The sequence below is a fragment of the Aethalodelphis obliquidens genome, unplaced genomic scaffold (genome assembly GCF_003676395.1).
Source record: "Aethalodelphis obliquidens isolate GAN/ISIS:26980383/991018 unplaced genomic scaffold, ASM367639v1 scaffold61, whole genome shotgun sequence".
In the NCBI taxonomy this organism is placed as follows: domain Eukaryota; kingdom Metazoa; phylum Chordata; class Mammalia; order Artiodactyla; family Delphinidae; genus Aethalodelphis; species Aethalodelphis obliquidens.
In genome coordinates this window covers 10,493,766-10,518,442 of record NW_020838005.1, presented here as the reverse complement: position 1 = coordinate 10,518,442, position 24,677 = coordinate 10,493,766, and positions in this window count along the sequence as shown.

Here is a 24,677-nt window from a genome sequence, read left to right as displayed (position 1 = left end):
TTGGGTTTGGTGCTGTCTTAAGACACAATCAAAAAAGAATAATCCATGAAAGAAAAAGACAAGTGTACTTCATTAAAATTGAAAACGGTTCTGTGAGAGACACTATGAACAATATCAAATGACAAGCTGCAGGTGGAAGGAAGTATTTGCCAAAGCATATCTGATAATATTATATCCAAAATTCAAATTAAGAAACAAATTTTAAAAATGAACACAGGATCTGGGCATCTAATCCACACGATATACAGATGGCAAATAAACACATAAAATATGCTCAACATCATAAGTCATTAAAGAATTGCTAATTAAAACACAGTGAGATACCACTACCCACTTATTAGAATGGTGAAAATCCAAAACACTGAAAACATCAACCGCTAACAGGGATGTGGTGCAAGAGGAACTGTCATTCGTTAGTGGTGGAAGTGCCAAGTGGTACAGTCACCTTGGAAGAGAGTTTTGCAGTTCTTATAAAGCTAAACGTCACTTTACCATACAGTCCAGTGATCATGTTCCTTAATATTTACCCAAAGAGCTAAAAAAGTTTGAACCCACACAAACATCTGCCTAGGAGTGTTTATAGCAGCTTCATAATTGTATAAACCTGGAAGAAACCAAGGTGTCTTTTAATAGGTGAACGGATCAACAAAGTGTGGTCCATTTATACAATGGAATATTAATCAGCAACAAAACATAATGAGGTAACAGGCCACCAGAGGACATGCAGGAAGCTTAAAGGCACATTGCTACGTGCAAGAAGCCAGTCTGAAACTGTGTGATTCCAGTTTCATGACATTCTGGAAAAGGCCAGATTATAGAGTCAGTAAAAAGATTATTGGTTGCTAAGGATTCAGGAGGAGGAAAAATTTTTAGGGCAGAGATAGCTGAGTATTGCTGGATCCTTCTCTAGTTCTCTCTCAAATATTGATGTTCTTCAGCATTCACAGTCCCTCTTTCTTACTATAGAATATGGTAATACTTAGAATATACTTATATGCAGAGTATAATATATATATTCTATAATACTTACTATAATGACAAAATTATAGTAATGAAGTAGAAATTAGTAGGTACCAGGGGGTAGGAAGGGTTGAAAGCATGGTGGAAGTAGACGTGGCCAAGAAAAAGGGGCAAGAAGCATTCTTGTGGTGATGGAAATGGTCTGTATCTTGAATGTATCAAAATCAATTCTGACGTTGATATTGTTTTATAGTTTTGCAAGGTGTTTCCATAGATAGAGGCTAGATAAAGTGGGCACAGGGTCTCTGCATTGTTTCTTACACCTGCCTGTGAATCTCTAATTATCTTAGAAGAAAACTATAATAATTTAAGAAAAGTTGAAGTAACTGAAGTATTTGTTGTTGAAAGGAAGAAAATGACTTAGCAGTAGCAAAATAAATCATCTTTTATTTATTCTAGAAAAATCTTCAAGAATTGTCCCATTGACCAGCTTCTAACTGAGTGGAGAATGAATAGGTAGATTTGGCCTTGTGTTCTGTGCATTCCTGGGGAACAGACACTGCACAAGAGGATGGGGGCAGGGGTGGTGGCAACAAAATGTGATAAATAATTTAATGGAGCAGGTTTTCCTACCTGCCACCAATGGTTGGGGGGTCTTGGGAGAACGAGTGATGTGCATTAGGAAAGGGCTTCGTGGGTCTGGGGGAGCAGAGAATTCTGCACGTTGAGTGGAGTTCTGAGGTAGCTGGGAGGCAAAGGGACCCCAAAGCTGGACACAAACCATCAGTACATGGAGCCTCCTCCAGAGACATTTGTGAGTGAAGTGAGCGGACACTTCAAGCAGATGACACCACTGAGAGCTCTCAGTATTCACATGCAGCCTGTAAATTACCGTTTAGTTTATTTAGTACATTTTATGGTTCACTTTTTATAATAACAAAATATAATATGCTGAAAGAATATTTCTCGATTTCACACAGTCCCAGGAATTCTGCGAACTACTTGAAAATATTCCATGAAGACAATTTTCTGAGAAATATTTATGAAAATAGAGTGATATAAGTATTTTATATATTTTAGTAGAGGGTGAACATTGAAAAGCCTCTGATATTTTTTCCTCATTTTTATTTTCCACATTCCTGGAATTGTCCAAAATGCAGGGCCAGAATTTACTACTATAAATCTTAAATGGCTTGATGACAAGCGACGACATAGTTCAAAAAATATTTGCATAGATCAGCCCATGGGTTACCTGTGGATTTCAGTACGCCTAGTGAATCTCCCTGCAATTAAGTAAACAATATAGTAATTTTAAATTTTTATTTAATTAAACATTGTACTGAGGCAGTATTTATTGAATCCCCTTGGCACTAAGTTCTTAAAGTTACATTTTTACATTTTTAGTTATAACATATACTGTGATTGAAATTGTAATATAAAATGCGTCTACTTGGTTTTCTCTTCTTGAAGCAACAAACTAGAATGTGCTATAAGAGCAAATTGAATTCAATTAAACAAGTGGAAAATATGGTTGCATCATCTCATAATTTTACTTTTTTAGTTTCCATTTTGGGCCACCTGTTTGTTCTCGGTGAGACATTCTACAAGTAGGATCGTGGTGATGGCTAATGAAAGTTTAAATTCAGATGATACCTCCATCAAGAATTATGAAGCTGGTCATCTAAATGTTTCAAATTGTGCCAAAAATACTATATTAAAAATGCAGGATCAAGTTCTGAATTGGGTATCTCATGCTTTGAATCACAATGAAAGTTTTGTATGTGGTCTATATGGAACTGTTCAGTTTTATATGAAGTTTAAACTTTCTGAATTATCTTCCAAATTTATATTACATCTCCCTAAATAATTGTAAATACTCTAAAAATTGTTTACATTTATATTAGTCAAATTCAAAAAAAGCATGTAAACTTATTTAGACAATAATAAAACTATCTAATTAAAAAAATATATATTGTGGAAAGATGAGGAAAAAGAAGTAAAAATAAAAAAGAGGAATTCAGCCAAGGAGGCAGCAGGAATGAAGGCGACATAGACTTTGTTCTGATAAAGTTTACATGCCACAGGCAATAAATAAGTGAAAAATGTAATTTGGGGTGGTAAACCGCATAAGAAAGATAAAAGCGTAACATGGGTGGAGCAGACGTGTAAGCTGGGAGCTGAATGATAATAAACAAATGAGCAGATAATATTTGGGGAGTTTTCCAGGTAAGATAGTACGTGCACAGGTTCTGAGACTGGAACAGGCAAGTGCGGTTTGGACAGTAAACCGGGAGGACACGAGTCCCGGATAAATTCCAAAACGCATGCGGGGAGCAGATTGTTCACTCTAAAATAATAGGTTTGTTCTCCATAGTGGCTGTATCAATTTACATTCCCACCAACAGTGCAGGAGGGTTCCCTTTTTACCACACCCTTTCAAGCATTTATTGTTTCTAGATTTTTTGATCATGGCCATTCTGACCTGTGTGAGGTGATCCCTCATTGTGTTGGGGTTCTTTTGCGGTACGCGGGCCTCTCACTGTTGTGGCCTCTTCCATTGCGGAGCACAGGCTCCGGACGTGCAGGCCTAGCGGCCATGGCTCACGGTCCCAGCCGCTCCGCGGCATGTGGGATCTTCCCAGACCGGGGCACGAACCCGTGTCCCCTGCATCGACAGGCGGACTCCCAACCACTGCGCCACCAGGGAAGCCCCCCTCATTGTGGTTTTGATTTGCATTTCTCTAATAATTACTGTTGTTGAGCGACTTTTCATGTGCCTCGTGGCCATCTGTATGTCTTTTTTGGTGAAATGTTTATTTAGGTCTTCTACCCATTTTTTAATTGGATTGTTTGTTTTTTTGATATTGAGCTCCATGAACTGTTTGTATATTTTGGAGATTAATCCTTTGTTGTTTCATTTTCAAGTACTTTCTCCAATTCTGAGGGTTGTCTTTTTGTCTTGTTTATGGTTTCCTTTGCTGTGCAAAAGTTTTTAAGTTTAATTAGGTCCCATTTGTTTATTTTTGTTTTTATTTTCATTACTCTAGGATATGGGACAAAAAAGATCTTGCTGTGGTTTATGTCAAAGAGTGTTCTTCCTATGTTTTCCACTAAGAGTTTCATAGTGTCTGGCCTTTCATTTAGGTCTTTAATCCATTTGGAGTTTGTTTTTGTGTATGGTGTTAGGGAGTGTTCTAATTTCATTCTTTTACATGTAGCTGTGCAGTTTTCCCAGCACCATTTATTAAAGAGGCTGTCCTTTCTCCATTGTATGTTCTTGCCTCTTTTGTCGTAAATTAGTTGACAGTATGTGCGTGGTACAGAGGTTCCTTAAAAAACTAAAAATAGAACTACCATATAACCCAGCAATCCCACTACTGGGCATATACCCTGAGAAAACCATAATTCAAAAAGATACATGTACCACAATGTTCACTGCAGCACTATTTACAATAGCCAGGACATGGAAGCAATCTAAGTGTCCACTGACAGATGAATGGATAAAGAAGATGTGGCACAGTTATACAGTGGAATATTTCTCAGCCATAAAAACAAATGAAATTGAGTTATTTGTAGTGAGGTGGATGGACCTAGAGTCTGTCATACAGAGTGAAGTAAGTCAGAAAGAGAAAAACAAATACCATATGCTAACACACATATACGGAATCTAAAGAACCTAGGGGCAGGACAGGAATAAAGACACAGACGTAGAGAATGGACTTCAGGACAGGGGCGTGGGGGAAGGGTAAGCTAGGACAAAGTGAGAGAGTGGCATGGACATATATACACTACCAAATGTAAAATGAATAGCTAGTGGGAAGCAGCCACGTAGCACAGAGAGATCAGCTAGGTGATTTGTGACCATCTAGAGGGGTGGGATAGGGAGGGTGGGAGGGAGACGCAAGCGGGAGGGGATATGGGGATGTATATATACGTATAGCTGATTCACTTTGTTGTACAGCAGAAACTAACACAGTATTGTGAAGCAATTATACTCCAATAAAGATCTATTAAGAAAACTTAAAAATACAAAAAAGTAAAATAAAATGAAATAATAGGTTTGAATTATAGTCTAAGCATTCTGCCAAGCCATTAAAATCTGTATTTTATCATGATCTGGTTTGCTTGCTAAAATGATCTCTCTTGCTGCTGCCTGGGAAGTGATGTGTAAGGAGGGACACAGGTGTGTGATGTGAAGTGTGGGGAAGGATCATGAGGGTCCAGACGGGAAGAGGAGGGACTGTATATGTGAGAGCAGCCAGGGAGGTGGGGGGGATGCAGGAAACATGATTTCACGTGATTAATCAGAAGACACAGTGACTACCTCTAAATGGAACTTCAGATATTAAAGTTTTAAACTGCCATACACTGAGTTGATTTAATCCAGGTATTTTCATAATATAGAAAACTTAGGAACTTGCTACCTTTTCGGGGGAGAAGATTAAAACTGTATGTCTAGTTTCTACCTTCTCTTCCAAATGCCAGTGAATTATCCAAGGTTCCTGGCTTACTGTAACTTCCATGACAAGGAAATTGTGCACATTGAATATACCCAAATGAAGTATGCAGAGCAATGCATTTAAGGATGTTGTATGTGTGTGTTTTAAATAGTTTAGAGGAAAGAAAGAAAAGCGTGAGTAGGACAAAATCTCTCTTTTAAGCCCCTTGTGCTAATCTACACTTTCATTATACGTTCATGCTCCCTTAAATCCACATGGGGAAAAGCATTGTATTAAGTCTATTTCCCAGATATATTTGGGGTGCAGTGGCGAATAAGCTGACATTACAATACACATTGTGACTTCAATTACTACAAAAGTATCAGCCTATTTTTAAGACCAAAGTGATTTTCTATTATTGAAAGGAAGAAATCAGAAACAGAGCAGTTAAGTAATTTTGCACAGGTCACAACCCAAGTTAATTGGATATTTGGTACCAGAACCACAACGACTGATCCTTGAAATACATCACCGTGAGATCACGTCCTCTTATAAAATAAAGCAAATAATTCTTCAAATGACATATATTTTTAGCTCTCTATTTTTTGTCTTTGTTTTTAATCAGCTTTATGGCGGTGTAATTTACATACAATAAAATATATCCAGTTTAGCCGTACAGACCAGTGAGTTTCTAGAAATGTTTCCATCACCACAGTCAACTATGAAACAATTCCATCACCCCCCCCACAAAAGCTCTCTGTTACCTCCCTCACCATCAGTCTCAGACAACCACTTATTTACTTTCCATAAACGTAGATTTATTTTGTCTTTTCTGGAATTTCATATAAAGGAACTATAGATTGTTTACTCTTTTATTTTGAATCTAGCTGTTTTCACTCAGCATATTAATTTTGATATTAATTCTTGTTATTGCATATATCACACTTCTTATATTGCTGAGTGTTTTTCCAGTATACAGCTGTATGAAAACTTGCTTATTCATTCATCTGAGTTTGGACGTTTGAGATATTGTCATTTTTACTAGTTTCATCAGTAAAGTTGCAAAGAAGCATCATTTACAAGTCTCTGCATGCATGTATATTATGATGTTTTCTTGGGTAAATACCTAGCAGTAGGATTGCTGGGTTTATATGCTCAGTTTATGTTTAACTTTATAAGAAACTGTCCAATTGTTTATACAATAATACACTCCTGATAAAAGTACATGAAAGTTCCAGCTACCTTACAGTTTTGCAAATACTAGTTATTGCCAGTCTTTTTAATTTTAAGCATTGTAATGGGTATATAGTAGTACCACATTTTTGCTTGCATTTCCCTGATGATATAGAGTTTGCATATGCTTATTGGCCATTTGTACACCTTTTTTGTAAAGTGTCTTTTTAAATATTTTTCTTTTCCTTGTTAGTATTGAATTGTAAGGGTTCTTGGTATTTTTTTGATACAAGTTCTTAAGCATATGAATTGTGAATATTTTTTCTAATCTCTGGATTGCCTTCTAATTTTTCTAATAATATCTTTTATTTTTTAATTTTTTAATTGAAATATAGTTGACTTAGAATGTGTTAATTTCCACTGTGCAGCAAGGTGATTTGGTTATACATATATATACATTCTTTTAAAAATTATTTTTCATTATGGTTTATCACAGGATATTGTATATTGTTCCCTGTGCTGTACAGTAGGACCTTTCTGTTTATCCATTCTATACATAATAGTTTGCATCTGCTAGTCCCAAACTCCCAATACAACCCACTCCCTCCCGCCTCCCCCTTGGCAACCACAGGTGTGTTCTCTGTGTCTGTGAATCTGTTTCTGTTTTGTAGATAAGTTCATTTATGTCATACCATAGTTTCCACGTGTAAGTGATATTGTACAATATTTGTCTTTCTCTTTCAGACTTACTTTGATAGTCTCTAGGGCCATCCATGTAGCTACAAATGATGCCACTATTTGTTCTTTTTTTTGGCTGAGTAGTATTCCATCGTGTGTGTGTGTGTGTGTGTGTGTGTGTGTGTGTGTGTGTATGTATGTGTATATATATATATATATATATATATATATATATATACCACATCTTCTTTATCTATTCATCTGTCAGTGGACATCTACGTTGTTTCCATGTCTTGACTATCATAAATAGTGCTGCTATGAACATTGGGGTGCATGTATCTTTTCGAATTAGAGTTTTGTCTGGATATATGCCCAGGAGTGGGATTGCTGGATCATATGGTAACTCTATTTTTAGTTTTTTAAGGAACCTCCATACTGTTCTCCATAGTGGCTGCACCAATTTACATTCCCACCAACAGTGTAAGAGGATTTGCTTTTCTTCACACCCTCTCCAGCACTTATTATTTGTAGACTTTTTGATGATGGCCATTCTGACGGATGTGAGGTGATACCTCACTGTAGTTTTGATTTGCATTTCTCTAACAATTAGCAATGTTGAACATCTTTTTATGTGTCTATTGTCCATCTGTATGTCTTCTTTGGAGAAATGTCTATTTAGGTCTTCTGCCCATTTTTTAATTGAGTAGTTTAACTTTTTGTTACTGAGCTGTATGAGCTGTTTGTATACTTTGGATATTAAGCCCTTGTCAGTCACGTCATTTGCAAATACTTTCTCCCAGTCCATAGGTTGTCTTTTCATTTTGTTCATGGTTTCCTTTGCTGTGAAAAAAAAAAAAACTTGTAAGTTTGATTTGGTTCCATTTGTTTGTTTTTGCTCTATTTCTATTGCCTTGGTAAACTGACCTAAGAAAACATTGGTAGGATTTATGTCAGAGAATGTTTTGCCTGTGTTCTCTTCTGGGAGTTTTATGGTGTCGTGTCTTATATTTAAGTCTTTAAGCCATTTTGAGTTTATTTTTGTGTATGCTGTGAGGGTGTGTTCTAACTTCATTGATATACATGCAACTGTCCAACTTTCCCAACACCACATGCTGGAGAGACTGTCTTTTCTCCACTGTAATTCTTGCTTTATTTTGTGGGTTTATTTCTGGGCTCTCTATTCTGTTCCCTGTTCCATATGTCTGTTTTTGTGCCAATACCATGTGTTTTGATTACCTTAGCTTTGTAGGATTGTCTGAAGTCTGGGAGGGTTAGGCCTCCCGCTTTGTTCTTTTTCCTCAGGATTGCTTTTGCAGTTCTGGGTCTTTTATGCTTCCATATAAATGTTGTAGTTCTGTGAAAAATGTCATGGGTAATTTGACAGGGATCACATTAAATCTGTAGATTGCTTTGGGTACTGTGGCCATTTTAACAATATTAATTCTTCCAATCCAAGAGCATGGTACATTTTCCATGTCTTTAAATCATCTTCCGTTTCCTTTAGCAATGTTTTATAGTTCTCAGCATATAGGTCTTTCACCTCCTTGGTCAGGATTTCTAATAATGTTTTTTTAAAGAGAAGTTTATAACTGTGATAAATTCCAAAAAAAAAATTTTAATTGTATAGTTCATTATATGATATAATTGCCTAGCCTATCTGAGAAAATTTTGCTAGCTCATATTTCAAAGATTTTCTCCTATGATTTCTTCTAGAAATTTAAAAATTTTGTCTCTATGTTGAGTCCATGGTCCACTTCATGACAATCTTGTATCAATAAATGGTTTGAGAGAAGGGTAGAGGTTCATTTTTTTTATATGATATACAGATGTTCTAGTACTATGTGTTGAAATATTATCATGGACTATTAAATTATCTTAGCACACTTTTAAAAGTCAAATATCCATACATGTGTGAGTTTATTTCTGGACTCTGTTCTGTTACGTATGTCTATATGTCTATCATTTTATCAATTCCAAACTATATTTATTACTGTTCATTTATAGCATATCTTGAAATAATGCAATTCCTCCAACTTCTTTCTTTTTCAGAGTTGTTTGTGATCTTCCAGTTCCCTTGAGTAATTATAGATATTTTTAAATCAGCTTGTTTATTTCTCCAAAAACATTCTTTTGGGATTTTAATTGGGCTTGCATTGAATCTGTAGATCAAGTGGGGAGAGTTGACATCTTAACTATATTGAGTCTTCTAATCCATGAACGCTGCTAATCTCTCTCAAGTTTTTAGGTCTTCTTTCATTTCTCTCAACAAAGTCTTTTTTAAATACATAGGTATGGTGGATATGTTTTTTTATATTTATCCTTAAGTATTTTATTTTTTGATGCCACTATACACATTTTTCTTTTTTAATTTCATCTTCCAATTTTTTTGAGGAATGACTTTGTATATTGCATCTGTATCATGTCCTTGTTGGATTTGCTTCCAGCTTTTGGTGGCCTTTGTGTAAATTTATTAGAATTGTCTGTGCATATAATTATAGACACAATTACCTCTTTTTTCCCAATTTTTCCATATTTTATTTCTTTCCATGCCTTACTGCCCTATTTAGGACCTCCAGGGCACCATTAATTATAAATGGAGAAAATGTACATCCTAGCTTTTTCTTGATCTTAGGAGGAAACATACCAAAAGGGGGTTTAACTGTGTTGGCAACATGTTATTTTAAAATTTACTTGATGAATACATGGCATGCTTTCTCTTATTATTCATTATGTCTTTTATGTCTCAAATACTGTGTTACAATTAAAATATCAGTAAAGTAGGACACATCATTCAAGGTAAACACTTATATTTAGTTTGCAAACCTAAGTTGTCTAAATAAGGAAAGTCTAGGGCCTTCTTTGGGACTTAATTTGCATAAGCACTACTCTACTTTTGGGAAATAAAAGCTTTCATGGATAAATGGATGGTTTTGCCTAATTTGAATACTGCTAAGGTTAAAGGGATGCTATCTTAAATGGATTTGGAAATTCACCATAAAGCAGAACACAGGAGCATGAGTGAGGAGGTGAGAGGATTCTAATAGGTGACCTGGTGCAGTGTTAGAGATTTTTCTCCTTCCCTGATGCAGTCCTAGGGCAAAGCCCTCCAAAGAGTGGCTCACCCAGCAGCTGGTCTTGGAGAGCTCAATGGGGGTCAATCTAGCGAGCTCCCATCTTAAGACAAAGAAGGGGCACTTACTGAATTAATGACCTAAGAATGCTTGTAGTATCAAGAGACATGAGGCTAATTAGGGGAAGTTTAAAAGTAATTATTGAGGACATCACTGAAAGCTGCTGCAACCAAGTGCAGAAAATGCTACCAGGAATCGATGTGGTGTCCACTGAGCAGCAAAGGACCAGCCACGTGAAGCACACAGGGCACGTGGTCGTTCGTGATCAGCCTCTAGAATATCTGTATGATACTGACTCTCACCCTTTTACAGAGGAGGGACTGAAGCAGGACACGGGTCGGATGTCTGTGCAAATAGGAAGCCGGGAGTGCAGGACCCTCGGCCTCTTATTCCCAACATTACTGTCCTGAGTGGCTCCGTTTCATTCCTCAGACCTCTGCTTTATAACTGCATTACTTTTCAAGTACCTTCATCATGTACTATGGCTTTTATATCATTTATATGCAGATCATTCTTAGATACCTGTCTTCTCTCCAGGAGTTTCTCTCCACAATTCCTGCACATTAATTGCCCTTACTGGACAATAATAGGCATCTAAATTGATTAATTCCATACACTCCAACCCCGCTTCTTTCCTAGAATTCTCCATTTAGTAAATGATACCACAAGTTACACATTAGTGCAGACTAAATGCTAAGACCATTCTTGATACATTTCTCTCTGTCTCTATCTCTCTCTGTCTCCCTCTCTTTGTCTGTCTCGCTCATATACCATATCAGGAAAACCCTATTTGTATGTGTTCCTTTATTATTTCTCTCTCTCCTTTCCCTCGAGTTAAGAACTCCATAAAGGTATGGATATAGACTATTTTTTCATCACTTTAGCTAAAACATGATATTGCTTCCATATTACAGGCTCTCAATAAACATGTTGAATGGAAAAATCACATTGTGGGTAAATGATCCCAAGCTCGATGCCCTTTCACGCTCCTGTGTTTCATAGAGAAGCTGCTAATAGGAGCCGCTGTGCTTGGAACCAGGAACGAAAGCAGGAACCATCAAGGAACATGAAGGTCCCTGCAAGTAAGGATGGGCTGAGGTGGGGGCAGCCGTGAGGAACCACCATGAATCTTGTAGGAGAATCGGCAGAAAGAATAGAAAACATTACCCTGTCCCCGTGTTAACATGCGAATATCGAAGTGAAATGTAAAGTCTCTAGAGCTGGCTCAGTATGCCATGAGTTTTTCCTTTTAGGCAATCGTTCTTATACTTCAGCGAAGAATTATTATAGTAAAAGGTAAGACATCCTATCCTCCACATGACAACGGACTCATCACAGATGTGTATTTTTTCCTGGTGATGTTTCTTACAGGGTCTTCGCTCTTCCTCCCTTTCACAATTAAATCCTGGATTAATTTAGTGGATGGAGAGCTCAGTGTAACATTATCTGTTCTTCTAGAAGACAGATAATAGGAAAGGCCATTGGGTCTGGAGTGGTAACTAAGATGCTATCAAAGGCTATAAATCAATTTGAATCATTTGATTTATTTTAGGGAAGAGGGTATTCTGTCACTACACAGCACATTCTCAGCTTCACCTCCCCTCCAAGCAATTGGCTAGCATTGTACTGTTCTCCCCAAGGTGAGCATAAATATTTAGGATGGATAGATAGATACATACATACATATATACAAACAAAGATAAGATTGGTTGATTTCTGATATCCTTGTATAGAAGCAATTACTTCCTCCAGACTGTCCAAATATGCTCATACGGATATGTATTTTTTAACAACTTTATTGGAGTATAATTGCTTTACATTGTTGTGTTAGTTGCTGCTGTATAACAAAGTGAATCAACTATACGTATACATATATCCCCATATCCCCTCCCTCTTGCATCTCCCTCCCACCCTCCCTATCCCACCCATCTAGGTGGTCACAAAGCACTGAGCTGATCTCCCTGTGCTATGTGGCTGCTTCCCACTACCTACCTGTTTTATATTTGGTAGTGTATATATGTCCATGCCACTCTCCCACTTCGTCCCAGCTTACCCTTCCCCCTTCCTGTGTCCTCACGTCCAAGCTCTACATCTGCGTCTGTTCCCTCCTGCCCCTAGGTTCTTCAGAACCATTTTTTAAATTAGATTCCATATATATGTATTAGCATACGGTATTTGTTTTTCTCTTTCTGACTTACTTAAATCTGTATGACAGACTCTGCGTCCATCCACCTCACTACAAATAACTCAATTTTGTTTCCTTTTATGGCTGAGTAATATTCCATTGTATATCTGTGCCACATCTTCTTTATCCATTCATCTGTCCATGGACACCTACGTTGCTTCCATGTCCTGGTTATTGTAAATAGAGCTGCAGTGAACATTGCGGTACATGAATCTTTTCAAATTATGTTTTTCTCAGGGTATATGCCCAGTAGTGGGGTTGCTGGGTTGTATGTTAGTTTTAGTTTTAGTTTTTTAAGGAACCTCCATACTGTTCTCCATAGTGGCTGTATCACTTTACATTCCCACAAACAGTGCATAAGGGTTCCCTTTGCTCCACACCCTCTCCAGCATTTATTGTTTTTAGATTTTTGATGATGGCCATTCTGACCAGTGTGAGGTGATACCTCATTGTAGTTTTGATTTGCATTTCTCTAATGATTAGTGATGTTGAGCATCCTTTCATGTGTTTGTTGGCAATCTGTATATCTTTTAGAAGAGATGTCTATTTAGGTCTTCTGCCCATTTTTTGGACTGGGTTGTTTGTTTTTTTCATATTGAGCTGCATGGGCTGCTTGTAAATTTTGGAGATTAATCCTTTGTCAGTTGCTTCACTTGCAAATATTTTCTCTCATTCTGAGGGTTGCCTTTTCATCTTGTTTATGGTTTCCTTTGCTGTGCACAAGCTTTAAGTTTAATTAGGTCCCATTTGTTTATTTTTGTTTTTATTTCTATTCCTCTAGGAGGTGGGTCAAAAAGGATCTTGCTGTGATTTATGTCATAGAGTGTTCTGCCTATGTTTTCCTCTAAGAGTTTGATAGTGTCTGGCCTTACATTTAGGTCTTTACCATTTTGAGTTTATTTTTCTGTACGATGTTACTGAGCATTCTAATTTCATTCTTTACATGTAGCTGTCCAGTTTTCCCAGCACCATTATTGAAGAGGCTGTCTTTTCTCCGTTGTATATTCTTGCCTCCTTTATCAAAAATAACGTGACCATATGTGCATGGGTTTATCTCTCGGCTTTCTATCCTGTTCCATTGATCTGTATTTCTGTTTTTGTGCCAGTTCCATACTGTCTTGATTATTGTAGCTTTGTAGTATAGTCTGAAGTCCGGGAACCTGATTCCTTCAGCTCCGTTTTTCTTTCTCAAGATTGGTTTGGCTATTCAGGGTCTTTTATGTTTCCATACAGATTGGGAAATTTTTTGTTCCAGTACTGTGAAAAATGCCATTGGAAGTTTGATAGGGATTGCATTGAATCTGTAGATTGCTTTGGGTAGTATAGTCATTTTCACAATGTTGATTCTTCCAATCCAAGACCATGGTATACCTCTCCATCTATTTAAATCATCTTTAATTGTTTTCATCAGTGTCTTATAGTTTTCTGCATACAGGTCTTTTGTCTCCTTAGGTAGGTTTATTCCTAGGTATTTAATTGTTTTTGTTGCAGTGGTAAACGGGAGTGTTTCCTTAATTTCTCTTTCAGATTTTTCATCATTAGTGTATAGGATGCAAGAGATTTCTGTGCATTGGTTTTGTATCCTGCTACTTCACCATATTCATTGATTAGCTCTAGTAGTTTTCTGGTACCATCTTTAGGATTCTCTATGTATAGTATCATGTCATCTGAAAACAGTGACAGCTTTACTTCTTCTTTTCCAATTTGGATTCCTTTTATTTCTTTTTCTTCTCTGATTACTGTGCCTAAAACTTCCAAAACTATGTTGAATAATAGTGGTGAGAGTGGACAACCTTGTTTTGTTCCTGATCTTAGCGGAAATGGTTTCAGTTTTTCACCATTGAAAACAATGTTTGCTGTGGGTTTCTCATATATGGCCTTTGTTATGTTGAGGTAACTTCCCTCTACGCCTACTTTCTGGAGGGTTTTCATCATAAATGGCTGCTGAATTTTGTCAAAAGCCTTTTCTGCATCTGTTGACATCATCATATGGTTTTTCTCCTTCAATTTGTTAATATGGTTTTTCACATTAGATTTGTGTATTTTGAAGAATCTTTGCATTGCTGGGATAAACCCCACTTGATCATGGTGTATGATCCTTTTAATGTGCTGTTGGATTCTGTTTGCTAGTATTTTGTTGAGGATTTTTGCATCTATGTTCATCAGTGATATTGGCCTATAGTTTTCTTTCTTTGTGACATCTTTGGTTTTGGGATCAAGGTGATGGGGGCCTCATAGAATGAGTTTGGGAGTGTTCCTCCTTCTGCTATATTTTGAAGGAGTTGAGAAGGATAGGTGTTAGCTCTTCTCTAAATGTTTGATAGAATTCACCTGTGAAGCCATCTGGTCCTGGGCTTTTGTTTGTTGGAAGATTTGTACATAGTCTCAATTTCAGTGCTTGTGATTGGTCTGTTTATATTTTCTATTTCTTCCTGGTTCGGTCTCAGCACGTTGTGCATTCCTAAGAATTTGTCCATTTCTTCCAGGTTCTCAACTTTATTGGCATATAGTTGCTTGTAGTAATCTCTCATGTTCCTTTGTATTTCTGCAGTGTCAGTTGTTACTTCTCCTTTTTCTTTTCTAATCCTATTGATTTGAGTCTTCTCCCTTTTTTTCTTGATGAGTCTGGCTAATGGTTTATCAATTTTGTTTATCTTCTCAAAGAACCAGCTTTTAGTTTTATTGAGCTTTGCTATTGTTTCCTTCATTTCTTTTTCATTTATTTCTGATCTGATATTTATGATTTCTTTCCTTCTGCTAACTATGGGTTTTTTTTGTTCTTTCTCTAATTGCTTTGCATGTAAGGTTAGTTTGTTTATTTGAAATTTTTCTTGTTTCTTTAGGTAAGATTGTATGGCTATAATCTTGCCTCTTAGAACTGCTTTTGCTGCATCCCATAGGTTTTGGGTCGTCGTGTTTTCATTGTCATTTGTTTCTAGGTAGTTTTTGATTTCCTCTTTGATTTCTTCAGTGATCTCTTGGTTATTAAATAGTGTATTGTTTAGCCTCCATGCGTTTGTATTTATTTACAGATTTTCTTCCTGTAATTGATATCTAGTCTCATAATATTGTGGTCAGAAAAGATACTTGATATGATATCAATTTTCTTAAATTTACCAAGGCTTGATTTATGACCCAAGATAGGTGCTATCCTGGAGAATGTTTCATGCGCACTTGAGAAGAAAGTGTATTCTGGTTTTTTTTGGATGGAATGTCCTATAAATATCAATTAAGTCCCTCTTGTTTAATGTATCATTTAAAGTTTGTGTTTCCTTATTTATTTTCATTTTGGATGATCTGTCCATTGGTGAAAGTGGAGTGTTAAAGTCCCCTACTATGATTGTGTTACTGTCAATTTCCCCTGTTATGGCTGTTAACATTTGCTTTATGTATTGAGGTGCTCCTATGTTGGGTACATAAATATATTTAAAATTGTTATATCATCCTCTTGGATTGATCCCTTGATCGTTATGTAGTGTCCTTTTTTCCTCTGGTAATAGTCTTTATTTTAAAGTCTATTTTGTCTGATATGAGAATTGCTACTCCAGCTTTCTTTTGATTTCCATTTGTATGGAATATCTTTTTCCATCCCCTCACTTTCAGTCTGTATGTGTCCCTAGGTCTGAAGTGGGTCTCTTGTAGACAGCATATATACAGGTCTTGTTTTTGTATCCATTCCTCCAGTCTCTGTCTTTTGGTTGGAGCATTAATCCATTTACATTTAAGGTAATTATCGATATGTATGTTCCTATTACCATTTTCTTAATTGTTTTGGGTTTATTATTGTAGGCCGTTTCCTACTTTTGTGTTTCCTGCCTAGATAAGTTCCTTTAGCATTTGTTGTAAAGCTGGTTTGGTGGTGCTGACTTGTCTTAACTTTTGCTTTTCTGTAAAGGTTTTTATTTCTCTGTCAAAACTGAATGAAATCCTTGCTGGGTAGAGTAATCTTGGTTGTAGGTTTTTCCCTTTCATCACTTTAAATATGTCCTGCCACTCCCTTCTGGCTTGTAGAATTTCTGCTGAAAGATCAGCTGTTAACCTTATGGGGATTCCCTTGTGTGTTATTTGTTGCTTTTCCCTTGCTCCTTTTAATATTTTTTCTTTGTATCTAATTTTTGATAGTTCGATTAATATGTGTCTTGGCATTTTTCTCCTTTGATTTATCCTGTATGGGACTCTCTGTACTTCCTGGAATTGATTAACTATTTTCTTTCCCATATTAGGGAAGTTTTCAACTATAATCTCTTCAAATATTTTCTCAGTCCCTTTCTTTTTCTCTTCTTCTGGGACCCCGCTAAGTCAAATGTTGGTGCGTTTAATGTTGTCCCAGAGGTCTCTGAGACTGTCCTCAATTCTTTTCATTCTTTTTTCTTTATTCTGCTCTGCAGTAGTTATTTCCACTATTGTATCTTCCAGGTCACTTCTCTGTTCTTCTGCCTCAGTTATTCTGCTATTGATCCCTTCTAGAGAATTTTTAATTTCATATATTGTGTTTTTCATCAGTGTTTGTTTGCTCTTTAGTTCTTCTAGGTCCTTGTATTTTCTCCATTCTATTTCCAAGATTTTAGATCATCTTTACTATCATTAGTCTGAATTCTTTTTCAGGTAGACTGCCTATTTCCTCTTCATTTGTTAGGTCTGGTGGGTTTTTACCTTCCTCCTTCATCTGCTGTGTGTTTCTCTGTCTTCTCATTTTGCTTAACTTACTGTGTTTGGGGTCTGCTTTTTGCAGGCTACAGGTTCGTAGTTCCCGTTGTTTTTGGTGTCTGTCCCCAGTGGCTAAGGTTGGTTCAGTGGGTTGTGTAGACTTCCTGGTGGAGGGGACTAGTGCCTGTGTTTTGGTGGATGAGGCTGGATCTTGTCTTTATGGTGGGCAGGACCGCATCTGATGGTGTGTTTTGGGGTTTCTGTGACCTTATTATGATTTAGGCAGCCTCTCTGGTAATGGGTGGGGTTGTGTTCCTGTCTTGCTAGTTGTTTGGCATAGGGTTTTCAGCACTGTAGGTTGCTGGTCATTGAGTGGAGCTGGGTCATAGTATTGAGACGGAGATCTCTGGGAGAGCTTTCACTGTTTGATATTACATGGAGCCGGGAGGTCTCTGGTGTACCATGTCCTGAACTTGGCCCTCCCACCTCAGAGGCACAGGCCTTACACCCGGCCAGAGCACCAAGACCCTATCAGCCACACAGCTCAGAAGAAAAGGGAGAAAAAAGAAAGAAAGAGAGAAAGAGAGAAAGAAAGAAAGAAGAAATAAAATAAATTTATTAAAATAAAAAATAATTATAAAAATAACAAAACTGTTAAAGTAATAAAAAAAAAGAAAGAAAGAAGACATCAACTAGACCAAAAAACAAATCCAGCAATGATAACAAGCACTAAAAACTATTCCAAAAAAACACACAAAAAACGGACAGACAGAACCCTAGGACAAATGGTAAAAGCAAAACTATACAGACAAAATCACACACAGAAGAATACACATACACACTAACAAACAGAGAAAAAGGAAAAAATATATGTATATCGTTGCTCCAACTGCCTCAGTTTTGGGATGATTCATTGTCTATTCAGGTATTCCACAGATGCAGGGTGCATCAAGATGATTGTGGAGATTTAATCCGCTGCTTCTGAGGCTGCTGGGAGAGATTTCCCTTTTTCTTCTTTGTTCGCACAGCTCCCGGGGCTCAGCTGTGGATTTGGCCCCGCCTCTGTGTGTAGGTCGCCTGAGGGCGTCTGTTCCCACTCAGACAGGATGGGGTTAAAGGAGCTGCTGATTAGGGGGCTCCGGCTCACTCAGGCCAGGGGGAGGGAGTGGTATGGGGTGCGGGGTGAGCCTGCGGCGGCAGAGGCTGGCGTGATGTTGCACCAGCCTGAGGTGCACCGTGCGTTCTTCCGGGGAAGTTGTCCCTGGATCACAGGACCCTGGCAGTGGTGGGCTGCACAGGCTCCCCGAAAGGGAGGTGTGGATAGTGACCTGTGCTCCCACACAGGCTTCTTGGTGGCGGCAGCAGCAGCCTTAGCGTTTCATGCCCGTCTCTGGTGTCCTTGCTGATAGCCGCGGCTCGCGCCCGTCTCTGGAGCTCATTTAGGCAGTGCCCTGGATCCCCTCTCCTCGCGCACCCTGAAACAATGGTCTCTTGCCTCTTAGGCAGCTCCAGACTTTTTCCCGGACTCCCTCCCGGCCAGCCGTGGTGCACTAACCCCCTGCAGGCTGTGTTCACGCCGCCAACCCCAGTCCTCTCCCTGGGATCCGACCTACGAAGCCCGAGCCTCAGCTCCCAGCCCCGCCCACCCCGGCGGGTGAGCAGACAAGCCTCTCAGGCTGGTGAGTGCCGGTCGGCACCGATCCTCTGTTCGGGACTCTCTCCGCTTTTCCCTCCGCACTCCTGTTGCTTTGCTCTCCTCTGTGGCTCCAAAGCTTCCCCCCTCCACCCCCCGCCCCCCGTCTCTGCCTGCAAAGGGGCTTCTAGTGTGCGGAAACTTTTCCTCCTTCACTGCTCCCTCCCACTGGTGCAGGTCCCGTCCCTATTCTTTTGTCTCTGTTTATTCTTTTTTCTTTTGCCCTACCCAGGTACAAGGGGAGTGGCTTGCCTTTTGGGACGTCTGAGGTCTTCTGCCAGCGTTCAGTAGATGTTCTGTAGTTGTTCCACATGTAGATGTATTTCTAATGTATTTGTGGGGAGGAAGGTGATCTCCACATCCTATTCCTCCGCCATCTTGAAGGTCTCTCTCTCACGTAGGGATATTTTTAAGTACTCCAAAAGCCTCTGCATATGCCCCAATTTCAGTAAAATTGACAAGAACCCATCTAAAAATCAATTGTGAGCATTATCCCTTATAGCTTCCTAAGCTAGCAATGTGAGCTAGACTCCCATGCAGTTTGGGCTTACATTTTTTTTTTTTTTTTATTTGCGGTACGCGGGCCTCACACCGCTGCGGCCTCTCCCATTGCGGAGCACAGGCTCCGGACACGCAGGCTCAGCGGCCATGGCTCACGGGCCCAGCCGCTCCGCAGCATGTAGGATCTTCCCAGACCCGGGCACGAACCCGTGTCCCCTGCATCGGCAGGCGGATTCTCAACCACTGCGCCACCAGGGAAGCCCTGGGCTTACATTTTTATTTTCAAATAACTGCGACCAGTTTTGTATAAAGAAAAATAAATGTAAACATGGTGGATGTTTGATAGCAAAGATCAGTGTCTATATATGTTTTCCAAAATATCATAAATTCTGAAAATTACACTATAAAAATTTGTTTAGAAGATGTAGTGTCTCATTTAGAACACACATCACATTTTGACATAAAATCTGTGCGTGTATATAAAAGATCATTTTCAAATTCGCTTTCCATTTCTATTCTATATTTCCCACAGTGAGCTTATCATTAAAGATTTGAACCTAGTGTAGTATTATTACTGACAGGCTCAATAGTCCTGTTCTTACAGCAGTTTTCTTAACTTTTTTAACTTCTCAGTATGCCAAGTTATCTAGTTTAGAACCTCCAGTATAAAATTATTGTCCAAAGTTAAATACGTGAGGGGAATGAAGAAATTATATTGTCCTTGTTTGTTAAAATGCCTTTCATACGTATACACACGTACATACACACATATATTGTATAACATATACTGTTATAGCTCAGTTTTATAAATGGTACAAAGTGCTGGTATGGAGTAGAGAAAAAATAAAATTTATTCCTTATATTAATATTAAGATATTATTAGGAAAAGACTATGCTGATGTTTTTCCAAAGCTGCCCTAAGCACTAAATATCAACATTTTCAAAGAAAAAACATTTCATGTTTCCATGGCTCCTGACCAATAATGTCTGTCATTCAAACCCACTACCTCTTGTGTGTAAAGCTGAGTCATTTTAAAATCTTATCTAAATATACGTGATAATACGATAATTTACAGTTGAAAATAATATTGATTTTAATATTTTAAAAAACATGTGAAATGTATTGTTAAAGATGAGAGTAATTATTTTCTTCATCTATTACTGCATATCTTAGAACATACGTTTTGTCTAATTGTCCCAAAATAAGTAAAGCAAAATCTAAAATGTATAAATTGGGTTGACTCACTTCAATTTTGCTTAATCGCAAAACTTAGTGAAAACGTTAAGTTGATATACACACTAGTAATAAACATTGAAAGGAAATTTAGAGATCAGTTTATTTATTCAGGTCCTCCAATTTAGGAATCTCTTACCAACAACCCCTGGCACACTTGATTGAAAAATTGGCCTCTGCTGAGAAACCTCAGGGACTACAGATTTGATTTCTAGAACACAGCCCAGAAATCACTGCCTCTTTGACATTTTCTGTTTGATCTTATCAAGCACCACTTTCACTAGAATAAATTATTTAAGGCCAAGAGCATATGGGAAAGTTGCTGGAGTTCTTACTTATTCAAGAAAAGTTTTTAGTAGTTAAGTCTCCTGAGGAGTGGTCTGTAAAAAGGAGAAGCTCAGGGAGGTACCATGTGAACAAATCATAGGCAACATGCTTGGTTTGGAAATTATATTTAAACTTTGCCCTGAAATTGTATTAAACTTAGTAAAAAAAGATGCTCAGGTCAAAAAGAGGAAAGACCACTCCACATATTGGAAGTAGCTTGTGCAAACCAGGGTTCAGGGAAAAGCAGGGCATGCTCAAACAAAACTCTTCCCTCCCTTTCATCTAGTAATTAATACCCATTTATTTCTGTCGTCTATTACTACAAAAATTTTTATGCAGTATTATCTCAAAATATTTCTCATTTGCAAAACTTATCACAGCTACAATTTTACTTTGTATGTTGATTATGATTAAAACTCTTTTCCTCACTGTATCCCAGTCTCCATAATGGTAAGAACAGGGTTTATTTTTATTCACCCCCATATTTCCAGTACTTAGTACAGCATGCAGCGTATACCAGGTTCTATTTGATATTAGTTAGATGAAGAAAAGAAAACAAGGGCAGTGACGGTAGACAGTTATATGACGTGAAGCCAGAGAGGTGGGCAGGACCAGGTCACACAGGTCCTGGTTGACCTGGTTAAAAATGTTGGCTTTTTTCTTCAAGGCAATTGAAACAATGAAAAGATTTTCAGCAGTGCAGTGAGGAGGTTAACTTTACTCTCTACAGTGTAGAATATGGGCAAACAGTGTCAGAGGACGAACAGGTACTTGGTTAATATTATAGTCTGGGATAAAGGTAGTGGAAACTTAGGAGAGAGTGCCTGAATTTGAGAACTATTTAGAAAGTAGACAATGGTGAATATATTGAAATGAGGTGGAGAGTGTAAGAAAGAGCGATATCAAGAATCATCCATGTGCTTCTCACTTTAAAGCTAAGTGAAGGATGGCAAACCTCAGGAGAGTGAATTTTATGGGTACCCTGTTTATATAAACAATGTGATGTAAAAATTGAACACTAAATTCACAGGCCCACGTGCACAATGGGTTTAGAGTGATGTGCAGAGAAGAGGTGCCTCTGCCTTTGTTTCCCGTCCAGTCTGTGCACAGGAAGACTCCCTGCTGTCCACAATCATCTCCAGTTGTTCATCGCCATGAGTCATTTCTTTTTCTTCTCTGATTGCTGTGGCTAGGACTTCCTTCCTTTGCCTTCTTTGTTGCCAGATGTGCCACTCCTCGCTCATTTTATTCTCCTATTATAGAGAAAAGGCAGCAACACTCTTATTACATGTTGTTACTTCGCATTGCTCCTGGAACCTGAAACACCACAGAACAGCTTCTCTGTGGTTCTCTCATACCATTTATTTAATGCTAATCACATTACTACTCACTACACTGCATCATTCTTCCTGCTGCCTATGGAAAACGACTTCCAGGGACTCTCTCAAAGGTTCTTACTGTTCTTCTTTGGTAAGGACCACAAATGGAAGTTTTACGCAGAGTAAGACATTGTAAACAATAAGTAGCTTTCTGACCTTTTAAACTTACCGTTAAGAATTTGGTAGCACAAACAAGAAACAACGTGTATTCCAACTGTATCTTCTCTTGAACTCTGTAGCCTGGCATCACTGCATTCTTAGAACATGATCTCTTTGGTCTGGTCAAGTGTGAGAGGTGGAAAGATTGGAGAGCATCTCTAAAAGGAGAAATGGGAACCAGAACTTGCCACCAGTGGAGCACTTTGAAGAATTTGACGTAGGAGCTTTAAACCACCAGGATCCATGTGTGCTGACGTCCGTTGGACAAGGTTCAGGCTTGGGGCATCCTGTCCACGTGACACCGCTGACCAGAGACAGTCCCAGGCCCTGCAGAGAGACTTCGGAAAACTTAAAGAAAGGGATCCAAAATGTTGGGGTCCCTCTGGAATCAGGCTTAGAGAGATATAGCTCTGCTTCTCTGACTGTAGGGTTTTACTAAATGTTGATGCCATTTGCTGAGATAAAGGACGTTGGGGGAATCTGAGTAGATAAATTTATAAGTTGAGTTTCAGAATATGTGGCTTCTAAGGGGGACTGTCAGAGAAAAACTTAGATATATGGGTTTGAAACTCAGAGGAGAGGACACATGAATTAAGGAGGAATATATATGTGTACGTCTATCTGCCTAGCTATCTGTCTGTCTCGTGGATGAGAGCCTTGTATGAAAATGAGGCAAGAAAAGAAATGACGGGACTGAGAAAAAGTCCTTGAAAGGCCATGAATAGTAATCTGGAATTGGTTATCTAGAATTGTACTGCAAATAATACAGTGGTGGGATGATAAGATAAGAAGGAGGAAAAGAGGATAAAAGAGAATACACTCAGTATGACCATCTCTAGGTCCACCCATGTTGCTGCAAATGGCATTATCTCATTCTTTTTTATGGCTGAGTAATATCCCATTGTATATATCTACCACATCTTCTTTATCCATTCCTCTGTCAACGGACATTTAAGTTGCTTTAATGTCTTCGCTATTGGAAATAGAGCTGCAGTGAATATTGGGGTGCATGTATCCTTTCAGACCACGTTTTTCTCCAGATATATGCCCCGGAGTGGGACTGCAGGGTCATATGGTAGTAGCTCTATATTTAGTTTTTAAAGTAGCCTCCATACTATTCTTCATAGTGGCTGCACCAGCTTACATTCGCACCACCCGTGGAGGAGGGTTCCCTTCTCGGCACACCCTCTCCAGCATCTACTGTACAGCACAGGGAACTCTGCTCAATGTTATGTGGCAGGCTGGATGGGAGGGGAGTTTGGGGGAGAATGAATATATGTTTATGTATGGCTGAGTTGCCTTGCTGTGCACCTGGAACTATCACAACGTTGTTAATTGGCTTTACTTCAATATAAAATAAAAAGTTCAAATGGTGAAAAAAAAAAAAGAGAGAGAGAGAATACAGACGTCCCTTGCTGTACTTCATAGTTTAGAAACTGAAGGTTTGTGGCGACCCTGTGTCTAACAAGTCTATTGGCACCATTTTTTTCCAACAGCATTTGCTCACTTCCTGTCTCTGTGTCATATTTGGTAACTGTCGTAATATTTCAAACTTTAATTATTGTTATATTTGTTATAGTGATCTGTGATCAGTGATGTTAGAGTTGTAATTGTTTTGGAGCGCCGTGAACAGTGCCCTTGTCAGACGGGGAACTTAATTGATGAGTGGTGTGTGTGTTGTGACCGCTCTGCAGACCAGGTGTTCCGCTATCTCTCTCTCTCTCTCCTTGGGCCTCCTGATTCCCTGAGACGCAACAGTATGGAAATTAAGCCAAGTAGTAAACCTACAGTGGCCTCTCAGCGTTCAAGTGAAAGGAGGAGTCGCACATTTCTCTCTTAAATCAAAAACTAGAAGTGATTAAGCTTGGTGAGGAGAGCATGTCAAAAGCCAAGACAGGCTGAAAGCCCAGCCTCTTGTGCCAGTTAGCCAGTATGTGAACGCAGAGGAAAAGTTCTGGAAAGAAATGAAAAGTGCTAGTTCAGTGAATACTTGAATGATAAGAAAGCAAGATAGCCTTATTGCTGATATGGAGAAAGTTTCAACGGTCTAGATAGAAGTTCAGACCAGCCACAACGTTTCCTTAAGCCAAAGCCTGATCCAAAGCAAGGCCCTAACTCCGTTCAATTCTATGAGGGCTGAGATAGGTGAGGAAGCTGCAGAAAAAAGGCTT